Source organism: Sciurus vulgaris, assembly GCF_902686455.1.
Source record: "Sciurus vulgaris genome assembly, chromosome: 12".
Lineage (NCBI taxonomy): Eukaryota > Metazoa > Chordata > Mammalia > Rodentia > Sciuridae > Sciurus > Sciurus vulgaris.
Window position 1 is genome coordinate 76,797,602 of NC_136473.1, and position 11,178 is coordinate 76,808,779.

An 11,178-nucleotide genomic window follows, 5' to 3' on the forward strand; every position below is an offset into this window, starting at 1 on the left:
CCAGGGCTTGTATTTGAACTTCAGCGGTGAACCAATGCCGGATAACCACATGACTCAGGCAGTTCCTGAGGTCAGATCCTCCTGCCTAAAATGTCAACTAAGCTTGGTTCTCCTACAAGCCCATGGATGACTCCCTGCAAAGGCATGTGTGGGAAAGCCAAAACACGAGGAGTAACCTTACTTTTTAAGAATGTGTTCTCATGGTAACTAATCTAGTCCCATAAGTAAGAACTCACTCACCATACAGCATTAATCCTTTCATGAGGGTGGGTCCTTCATGAATCAAAAACCTACCAATTCTCAACATCATTACATTGGAACCTGTAAGGAATCTCATGGAAACCATGCCGGACACGGAAATCACATAAGGGAGTTTATTAAGCAAAAAGAGTGTCTCCCTGCAGGGTAAGAGAGAAAATGAGAGGAAAAGAAAGAGAAAGGGTGTGCACAAGGAAGAGTGGAAAAGCAAGGAGGAGAAAGTAAGCAAGTGTGTAGGAGAGAAAAGCAAGAGAGAAAGATGACGGGGTAGCTACTGTGAAGCAGTTGAATTCCACAGGGCTAACAGGGGACCAATAATGGAGAAGGATACTTGCAAGCTGACTGATGAACCAATAGCTAGCTAGGATGTTCACAGACTGACAGTAGTTGGGAGGCAGGGAAATGGCTGCAATGGAAAGGGCGGAGAGAGCAGCTTTGTACATTACAGAACCAATCCTCAACATTTTGGTGGAGACAAACTACAGTGTTGTGTTTCAACTCTGCCTCTACCTCTGACTAATCTCTAAGTTATCCATGGGCACAATAGGCTGAAAACAGCCCAGCTGAGAATAAAAGAACTGAAATGAGATTTGAGCTGCTATGCAAGGGAGAGTTTTCAGTTTGGAGTACAACTAAGTCAATTGTCTGTTTAAACAAAGCAAAATAAGAAAAGTGGTTTATCTTGGGAGTAATACAATAGAATCCATTTACAATGTTCAGGATATAATAAAAAATTACTAGACATATAAAGAAATTAGAAAACCTGAATCATTCTTAAGGGAAAGAAAATCAATGGAGATTGTCCTTAAGAGGATCCAAATGTTGGAATTAGCAAAGAAGGCTTTTAAGACCGCTGTAATAGCTATGCTTAGGGACGGAAAGGTATGAATGATTGATAATGAATAGAAAGATAAAAATAATGGTAGAAAGATAAACTATAAAAAAGTATCAAAAGGGCAGACTAGAGGGAGGATGTGTTCCTTGTCACTCCATAACTCAGGTTTCAAGCAGAGGATATCTGTTTCTTGGTGAGGCAGTTTTTGCTGCTTATCGATCCCCTGCTGTTTACTGCATTTGTCTACTGTGATCACCTGAAGTCTGCCAGCATATCAACACCTTTTTAAGTGCAGATTGCTCATTGTCAGGCGCCTACCATCCGCCATTTGCCTGCCTCTTGCCTGTCCATCGCCTGCCTTTAACCTATCCATCACCCATCGCCCAAGGTTCACCTCTCAATTGTACAACAGTAGTCAGCAAACTGACTGCAGACAGCCAGTGGAGCACCAGCTGCCTGCTGCTGCCTGGAAATTCACTGTCACAGTACCTACAGGTTTGGTTACATGTGTCTGCCGCCATTTTGAGATAACAGCCAGGCCCCATAGGACCCCTGGTCAGACTGACTGAGCCCTGTCTCCAGGATCACTCAGCCCGACCTATCACTCCCTGCCTCGGGACCCTCACATCAACTGACTGTTCCCTACCACCAGGACCCCCAGACTGACTGACTGCACCCCACCTCCAGGATTCCACAACCAGACCAACCACACCCCACCTCTAGGACCCCTGCACGACCAACCGCACCAAGCCTCCAGGACCTACAGCCGACCATGCCCACATCCCGAGCTACAGTTCCCCATTTGCCAACACATTTGGAAGCCACAGCAGCCATCTTGGATAATCCTGGAAGCTGTATCTTCCATCTTTAGGTAGGGCAAATCCCATCCTGAGACACCTGCTGGAGCCTAGAAGCTCATTGTAAGGTATCTCTCATACATCAGACTACTGAAGACTTGGAGGTTTTAATACTATATGCCTATTGTAGTGTATTTTCTTTTTTCCCCTTATAGAAAAATTTTAAATTTTTATTTCTTTCCTTTTCTTTCTCTTTTTTGCTTTTGTTTACCTGTTCCCTCAGTCACTTTCTCCCTTTTCCCATGCTAACAACCAACTTCTTTTGATTACACTCTCACTCTATTATCTAGAACTTCTATATATTCTTTTCTTATCCCATTAACAGCTATATCCTACACCCCTCCACATCCTCTTTGTCCTCTGTTGGAAAATACAGACCTTATTGCAAATATATTTGTTATACTGAAGATAATAATTGAACTCATTCTGCTTATTATGACAATATTGTTAATATCCTCATAGGGACTATTTGGTCTAGGGTTGCATACTGTCTGAACTGGGCACTGCTAATATTGATCTCCCCCTTAAAGAAAAGGTTTTGGAAACCTATAGGGTCACTATAAGCCTACAAGTAGGAAACTGCAATACCCCAGATCTGCACTGCTAGAGGGGAAGATACGTGAACAACATGAAAAAACAAGGGAAGAAAAAGATCCAAACAAATCTAGATTCTATATTAATAGAATCCAGTGACAGTATGGTAGAAGAAATGTCAGAAAAGGACTTCAGGTTATACATGCTTAAGATGATTTGTGAAGCAAAGAATGAGATAAGAGAGAAAATGCAGATAATGAATGATAATACCAATAAGCTGAAAGAACAATTGCAGGAAGCAAAAGATCATTTCAACAAAGAGATGGAGATTCTCAAAAAAAAAACAAAACAAAACAAAACAAAAACAAAACAAAACAAAACAAACAAACAAACAAAAAAAAAAAAAACAAATAGAAATCCTTGAAATGAAGGAAACAATAAACCAAATAAAAACCTCAATGGAAAGCATCACCAAAAGACTAGACCACTTGGAAGACAGAACCTCAGACAATGAAGACAAAATATTGAATCTTGAAAATAAAATTGCCCAAACAGAGAAAATGGTAAGAAATCATGAACAGAATCTCCAAGAACTATGGGAAATCATGAAAAGACCAAATTTAAGAATTATTGGGATTGAGGAAGGCACAGAGATACAAACCAAAGGAATGAACAACCTATTCAATGAAATAATATCAGAAAATTTCCCAAGCCTGAATAATGAAATGGAAAATCAAATACAAGAGGCTTACAGAGCACTAAATGCACAAAATCACAACAGATCCACACCAAGGCACATTATAATGAAAATGCCTAACATTCAAATAAAGATAGGATTTTGAAGGCTGTGAGAGAAAAGCATCAGATTACATATGGGGGAGACCAATACAGATAGCAGCCAACTTCTCAACCCAGACTCTAAAAGCTAGAAGGGCCTGGACCAACATATTTCAAGCTCTGAAAGAACATGGTTGCCAACCAAGAATCCTATACCCAGCAAAACTAACCTTCAGATTTGAAGATGAAGTAAAATCCTTCCATGATAAACAAAAAGTTAAAAGAATTTACATATAGAAAGCCGGTGCTACAGAATATTCTCAACAAAATATTCCATGAGGAGGAAATGAAAACCAACAATGTAGGTCAGCAAAGGGAGGAACTACCTTAAAGAAAAATCCATTCAAAAGAGAAACCAAGCCAAGTTACAAACCAAAAATAAGCCCAAATGACTGGGAATACAAATCATATCTCAATAATAACCCTGAACATTAATGGCCTAAACTCATCAATCAAAAGACATAGACTGGCAGAATGGATTCAAAAGAAAGACCCAACAATATGCTGCCTGCAAGAGACTCATCTCCTAGAAAAAGACATCCACAGACTAAAGGTGAAAGGATGGGAAAAAAACTACCACACACAGACTCAGTAAAAAAAATTGGGTGTTTCCATCCTTATCTCAGATAGAGTGGACTTCAAGCCAAAGTTAGTCAGAAGGGATAAAGAAGGACATTTCATACTGCTTAAGGGAACCATAAATCAGGAAGACATAATGATTGTAAATATTCGTGCTCCAAACAATGGTGTATCCATGTACATCAAACAAATCCTCAATTCCAGGAATCAAATAGACCACAACACAATAATTCTGGGTGACTTTAACACACCGCCATCATCAGTGTATTGATCTTCCAAACAAAAACTAAACAAAGAAACCACATAACTCAATAACACAATCAATAACCTAGACTTAACAGACATATATAGAATATTCCATCCATCAACAAGCAAATACACTTCCTTCTCAGCAGAACATGGAACCTTCTTGAAAATAGACCATATGTTATGCCACAAAGCAGACCTTAGGAAATGCAAAAAAAAAAAAAAAAAAAAAAAAAATAGAATACAGACTTGTTTTCTCTCAGATCATAATGGAATGAAATTAGAAATCAATGACAAAATAAAAAACAGAAACTACTCCAACACCTGGAGACTAAATAATATGCTATTGAATGAAGCAGGGATAGCAGAAAACATCAGTGAGGAGATAAAAAAAAATTCTTAGAGGTCAATGAGAATGATGATACAACATATGAAAATTTCTGGGACACTATGAAAGCAGTACTAAGAGAAAAATTCATTGCATGGAGCACATTCAAGAAAAGAATAAAAAGTGAACAACTAAATGACCTAACATTACAACTCAAAGCCCTAGAAAAAGAAGAAGAGAATAACAGCAAAAGTAGTAGAAGACAGGAAGTAATTAAAATCACAGCTGAAATCAATGAAATTCAAACAAAAGAAACAATACAAAAAATTGACAAAAGAAAAAGTTGGTTCTTTGAAAAAGTAAACAAAATAGACAAACCCTTAGCCACACTAACAAAGAGAAGAAGAGAGAAAACTCAAATTGCTAAAATTCATGATGAAAACGGAAATATCATGACAGATACCACAGAAATACATAATATAATGAGAAGCTACTTTCAAAATCTGTCTTCCAACAAAATAGAAACTACCGAAGACATTGACAAATTTCTAGAGACATATGCTCCTCCCAAACGGAACCAGGAGGACATACACAATTTAAACAGATCAATATCAAGCAATGAAATAGAAGAAGCCATTAAAAATATACCATCCATGAAAAGCCCAGGATCAGACAGATTCTCAGCCAAGTTCTACAAGCCTTCAAAGAAGAACTCATTCCAATACTTCTCAAAGTATTCCAGGAAATAGAAAAGGAGGGTGCTCTACCAAACTCATTCTATGAAGCAAATATCACCCTCATACCCAAACCAGGCAGATACACATCAAGGAAAGGAAATTTTAGACCCATATCCTTGATGAATATAGATGCAAAGATCCTTAACAAAATACAGGCAAACCATATCCAAAAACATATTAAGAAAATTTTGCAGCACGATCAAGTGGGGTTCATCCCTGGAATGCAAGGATGGTTCAACATTCGTAAATCAATAAAAGTAATCCATCATGTCAATAGACTTAAGGATAAGAATCATATGGTTATTTCAATTGACGCAGAAAATGCGTTCGACAAAATACAAGTCCCCTTCATGCTCAAAACACTACAAAAAATAGGGAAGGTAGGAACATACCTGAACATTGTAAAGGCTATTTATGCTAAGCCCATGGCCAACATCATTCTTAATGGAGAAAAACTGAAACCATTCCCTTTAAAAACGGGAACGAGACAGGGATGTCCTCTTTCACCACTTCTATTCAACATTGTCCTCGAAACTCTAGCCAGAGCAATTAGGTAGACCAAAGAAATTAAAGGAATACGAATAGGAAAAGAAGAACTCAAACTATCCCTATTTGCTGATGACATAATTCTATATTTAGAGGATTCAAAAACCTCCTCCAGAAAACTCCTAGACCTCATCAATGAATTCAGCAAAATAGCAGGCTATAAAATCAACACGCATAAATCTAAAGCATTTTTATACACAAGCAATGAAACAGCTGAAAGGGAAATGAGGAAAACAACCCCATTTGCAAGAGCTTCAAAAAAAATAAAATATTTGGGAATCAATCTAACCAAAGAGGTAAAAGATCTCTACAATGAAAACTACAAAACATTGAAGAAAGGAATTGAGGAAGACCTTAGAAGATGGAAAGATCTCCCATGTTCTTGGATAGGCAAAATTAATATTGTCAAAATGGCCATACTACCACAAGTGCTATACAGATTCAATGCAATTCCAATTACAATCCCAATGATGTACCTTACAGAAATAGAGCAAGCGATCATGAATTTCATCTGGAAGAATAAGAAACCCAGATAGCTAAAGTAATCCTTAGCAGGAAGAATGAAACAGGGTGTATCACAATACCAGAACTTCAACTATACTACAAAGCAATAGTAACAAAAACTGCATGTTATTGGCACCAAAATAGACAGGTAGATCAATGGTACAGAATAGAGGACACGGACACAAACCCAAATAAATACAATTTTCTCATACTAGACAAAGGTGCCAAAAATATGCAATGGAGAAAAGATAGCCTCTTCAACAAATGGTTCTGGGAAAACTGGAAATCCATACGCAACAGAATGAAACTAAATCCCTATTTCTCACCCTGTACAAAAATCAACTCATAATGGATGAAGGACCTTGAAATCAGACCAGAGACCCTGCATCTTATAGAAGAAAAAGTAGGTCCAAATCTTCAACTTGTTGGCTTAGGATCAAACTTCCTTAACAGGACTCCCATAGCATAAGAAATAAAAGCAAGAATCAGTAACTGGGATAGATTCAAACTAAATAGCTTTCTCTCATCAAAGGAAACTATCAGCAATGTGAAGAGAGAGCCTACAGAGTGGGAGAAAATCTTTGCCACTCATAATTCACATAGAGCGCTAATTTCCAGAATCTATAACGAAATCAAAAAACTCTACACCAAGAATACAAATAACCCAATCAACAAATGGGTTAAGGATATGAACAGACACTTCACAGATCTACAGGCAATCAACAAACATATGAAAAAATGTTCACCATCTTTAGTAATAAGAGATATGGAAATCAAAACTACCCTAAGATTCCATCTCACCCCAATTAGAATGGCGATTATCAAGAATACAACCAACAATAGGTGTTGGTGAGGATATGGGGAAAAAGATACCCTCATACATTGCTGATGGGGCTGCAAATTAGTGCAGCCACTCTAGAAAGCAGTGTGGAGATTCCTTAGAAAACTTGGAATGGACCCACCATTTGACTCAGCTATCCCATTTCTCGGCCTATACCCAAAGGACTTAAAATCAGCATACTATAGAGATACAGTCACATCAATGTTCATAGCTGCTCAATTCACAATAGCCAGATTGTGGAACCAATGTAGATGTCCTTCAATTGATGAATGGATAAAGAAAGTGTGGTATATATATATATACACACACACACCATGGAATATTACTCAGCCATAAAGAATAATAAAATTAATGCATTTGCAGGCAAATGGATAAAATTGGAGAATATCATGCTAAGTGAGATAAGCCAATCTCAAAAATCCAAAAGATGAATGATCTCACTGATAAGCGGATGATGACACATAATGGGGGGTGGGAGGGGGGCAAGAATGGAGGAAGGAGGGACTGTATAGAGGGAAAAGAGGGGTGGGAGGGGTGGGGGGAAGGAAAAAATAACAGAATGAATCAAACATCAATACCCTATGTAAATGTATGATTATGCAAATGGTATGCTGTTACTCCATGTACAAACAGAAACAACACGTATCCCATTTGTTTACAATAAAAATAAATTTTAAAAAATGCTTGAGATTTATGCGTGTTGATTTTATAACCTGCTATTTCACTGAATTCATTGATGAGGTCTAGAAATTTTCTGGAGGAGTTCTTTGGATCCTCTAAATAGAGAATCATGTCATCAGCAAATACTGACAGCTTAAGTTCCTCTTTTTCTATTCGTATTCCTTTAATTTCTTTAGTCTGCCTAATTGCTCTGGCTAGTATTTCAAGTACATTGTTGAATAGAAGTGGTGAAAGAGGGCAACCCTGTTATGTTTCCCTTTTTAAAGGGAATGGTTTCAGTTTTTCTCCATTAAGAATGATGTTGGCTGTGGGCTTAGCATAAATAGCCTTTACAGTGTTCAGGTATGTTCCTACTATCCCTATTTTTTCTAGTGTTTTGAGCATGAAGGGGTGTTGTATTTTGTTGAATGCTTTTTCTGTGTCAATTGAAATAACCATATGATTCTTATCCTTAAGTCTATTGACGATGGATTACTTTTATTGATTTACGAATGTTGAACCATCCTTGCATTCCAGGGATGAACCCCACTTGATCGTGCTGCACAATTTTCTTATTATGTTTTTGGATATGGTTTGCCTGTATTTTGTTAAGGATCTTTGCATCTATATTCATCAAGGATATCGGTCTAAAATTTTCTTTCCTTGATGTGTCTTTGCCTGGTTTGGGTATGAGGGTGATATTAGCTTCATAGAATGAGTTTGGTAGAGCACTCTCCTTTTCTATTTCCTGGAATACTTTGAGAAGTATTGGAATGAGTTCTTCTTTGAAGGTCTTGTATGACTCGGCTGAGAATCTGTCTGATCCTAGGCTTTTCATGGATGGTATATTTTTAATGGCTTCTTCTATTTCATTGCTTGATATTGATCTGTTTAAATTGTGTATGTCCTCCTGGTTCCGTTTGGGAGGAGCATATGTCTCTAGAAATTTGTCGATGTCTTCAGTATTTTCTACTTTGTTGGAAGACAGATTTTGAAAGTAGCTTCTCATTATGTCATATATTTCTGTGGTGTCTGTCGTGATATTTTCATTTTCATCACGAATTTTAGTAATTTGAGTTTTCTCTCTCCTTCTCTTTGTCAGTGTGGCTAAGGGTTTGTCTATTTTGTTTACTTTTTCAAAGAACCAACTTTTTCTTTTGTCAATTTTTTTCCCCAAGGAAGGTAATACCTTTACTAAGTTACAAAACTTTGGCAAATCAATACAGTACTCTTTAATACAATAAAATATTATTTATGTTGAAGTCACATATTAGACTTAGTGATGATTTTCACTCCAAAAATATCATTTAAGTACCAAATCAAAACACTGGGTTTTTAGCAGAGCAAGTTATTTTATACAATTTAATGTCTTTCAACACTATACAATTCCTCCTTTTAGAGTCATTTCCCCCACGTTGGCTACTCTAGTCTGTATTAGCAAGGTGAGCATGTAGGGGCTCTGCTTGCATGGTTTTTGAGTTGGTCCAATGTCAGGTACAGTTCCAATGTCTGAAAAGTGTTAAAATTCTATTTTAAGGAGACTCAATGTCAACGCCAATTTCTCCCAAGTACTTTTTTAAAAAACTGCTAAATTTGCACATAAATACTAGAACCCTAGAAATTTGTCTTTTCAAGCCACACTAACCTCAGATGATCCCTTGGATTTTAGAAGCCCTGTATCTTTTTGTTTTGATCAAGTCACATAGCCTTACTCCAGATTATTAAAAAAAATTTTTTAACTAAAATATAGTTATAATTTTTAAATAACAAATAAATACACTGTCTGCTTGAGATTCCTGGGGACCTGATGTTCTATACCGACTTTTATCATTTCTCTACAAATGCTGCCACCGCCATTGGTGTCCTAATGCTTCCTCTTGCTGAAGCTGTCAACTCTTCAATTTCAGCATTTAATTTATGTATTACCCATTCCATTGCTTCTCAGCCTTTACTAGCATTAGAAGATATCATGCTTGCCATCAGCCCTTCCAGGTAACTGCTAAGGCTGACTCCCTGCACGGAGATGATGGCTTCCTGCATCAAAATAGACTTTTCTGGGTCTTGAGGATGTGGTTTGTATAAAAGTCTCTCATCCATTGAAACCATATTTGTAAGGAAAATATTAGTAGATTTAAGTTCCATTGTTTTCTCTACAGGATCAACTACAGAGTGTTCTTGCACATATGTTTTGGTTCTTGCTGAACCAATAAAAGACTTCAGGATGGATGGCAGTCCCCACTCTGTGCTGAGAAGTCTGTGGCTGTGCAGCTTTCCAGAGGGATCTACATGCCTGTCCAGCACATCAACTCCAACCACTCTTGGGTTCATAGGGTTTGGGTATTTCTGCATAGTAGCTGTTGTAACAGTTTCCCATGGGTGGTCGAAGACGTGCTCTCAGGTCCAGATCTTCATGGTGCTGGCAGCCAGAACCCTGTCCGGAAGACTCTGGGGGACAATGAGGTACCAAGGCACACTGCCCCGCCCCACCCGCACCCTGCGGCAGCGCAGTGCGCAGGCGCCATCAAGCCCAGCGCGAGGACGTCCCGTTGGGCGGCCCTGCGCCCTATTCCGGCCGGGCCAGTCAATTTTTTGAAATGTTTCTTTTGTTTCAATTTCATTGATTTCAGCTCTGATTTTCATTATTTCCTGCCTTCTACTACTTTTGCTGTTATTCTCTTCTTCTTTTTCTAGGGCTTTGAGTTGTAATGTTAGGTCATTTAGTTGTTCACTTTTTATTCTTTTCTTGAATGTGCTCCATGCAATGAATTTTCCTCTTTCATAGTGTCCCAGAAATTTTCATATGTTGTATCATCATTCTCATTAACCTCTAAGAATTTTTTTTTTATCTCCTCACTGATGTTTTCTGCTATCCCTGCTTCATTCAATAGCATATTATTTAGTCTCCAGGTGTTGGAGTAGTTTCTGTTTTTTATTTTGTCATTGATTTCTAATTTCATTCCATTATGATCTGAGAGAAAACAAGTCTGTATTCTATTTTTTTTTTTTTTTTTTTTTTTTTTTTTTTTTTTTTTTTTTTTTTGCATTTCCTAAGGTCTGCTTTGTGGCATAACATATGGTCTATTTTCAAGAAGGTTCCATGTTCTGCTGAGAAGGAAGTGTATTTGCTTGTTGATGGATGGAATATTCTATATATGTCTGTTAAGTCTAGGTTATTGATTGTGTTATTGAGTTATGTGGTTTCTTTGTTTAGTTTTTGTTTGGAAGATCAATACACTGGTGATGGCGGTGTGTTAAAGTCACCCAGAATTATTGTGTTGTGGTCTATTTGATTCCTGGAATTGAGGATTTGTTTGATGTACATGGATACACCATTGTTTGGAGCACGAATATTTACAATCATTATGTCTTCCTGATTTATGGTTCCCTTAAGCAGTATGAAATGTCCTTCTTTATCC

The 11,178-nt window shown here is 37.5% G+C and overlaps 1 pseudogene across 1 annotated transcript; it reads right to left on the reverse strand.

Moving 5' to 3' along the window:
* Window positions 1-8,941: 8,941 nt before the first annotated feature.
* LOC306641113 (PRELI domain containing protein 3B-like) lies at window positions 8,942-10,174 on the reverse strand (annotated as a pseudogene). The gene is made up of 2 exons (XR_013766852.1): window positions 9,585-10,174; window positions 8,942-9,271 (listed from the first exon to the last, which is right to left on the reverse strand). The product of XR_013766852.1 is annotated as a PRELI domain containing protein 3B-like (transcript).
* Window positions 10,175-11,178: the final 1,004 nt, after the last annotated feature.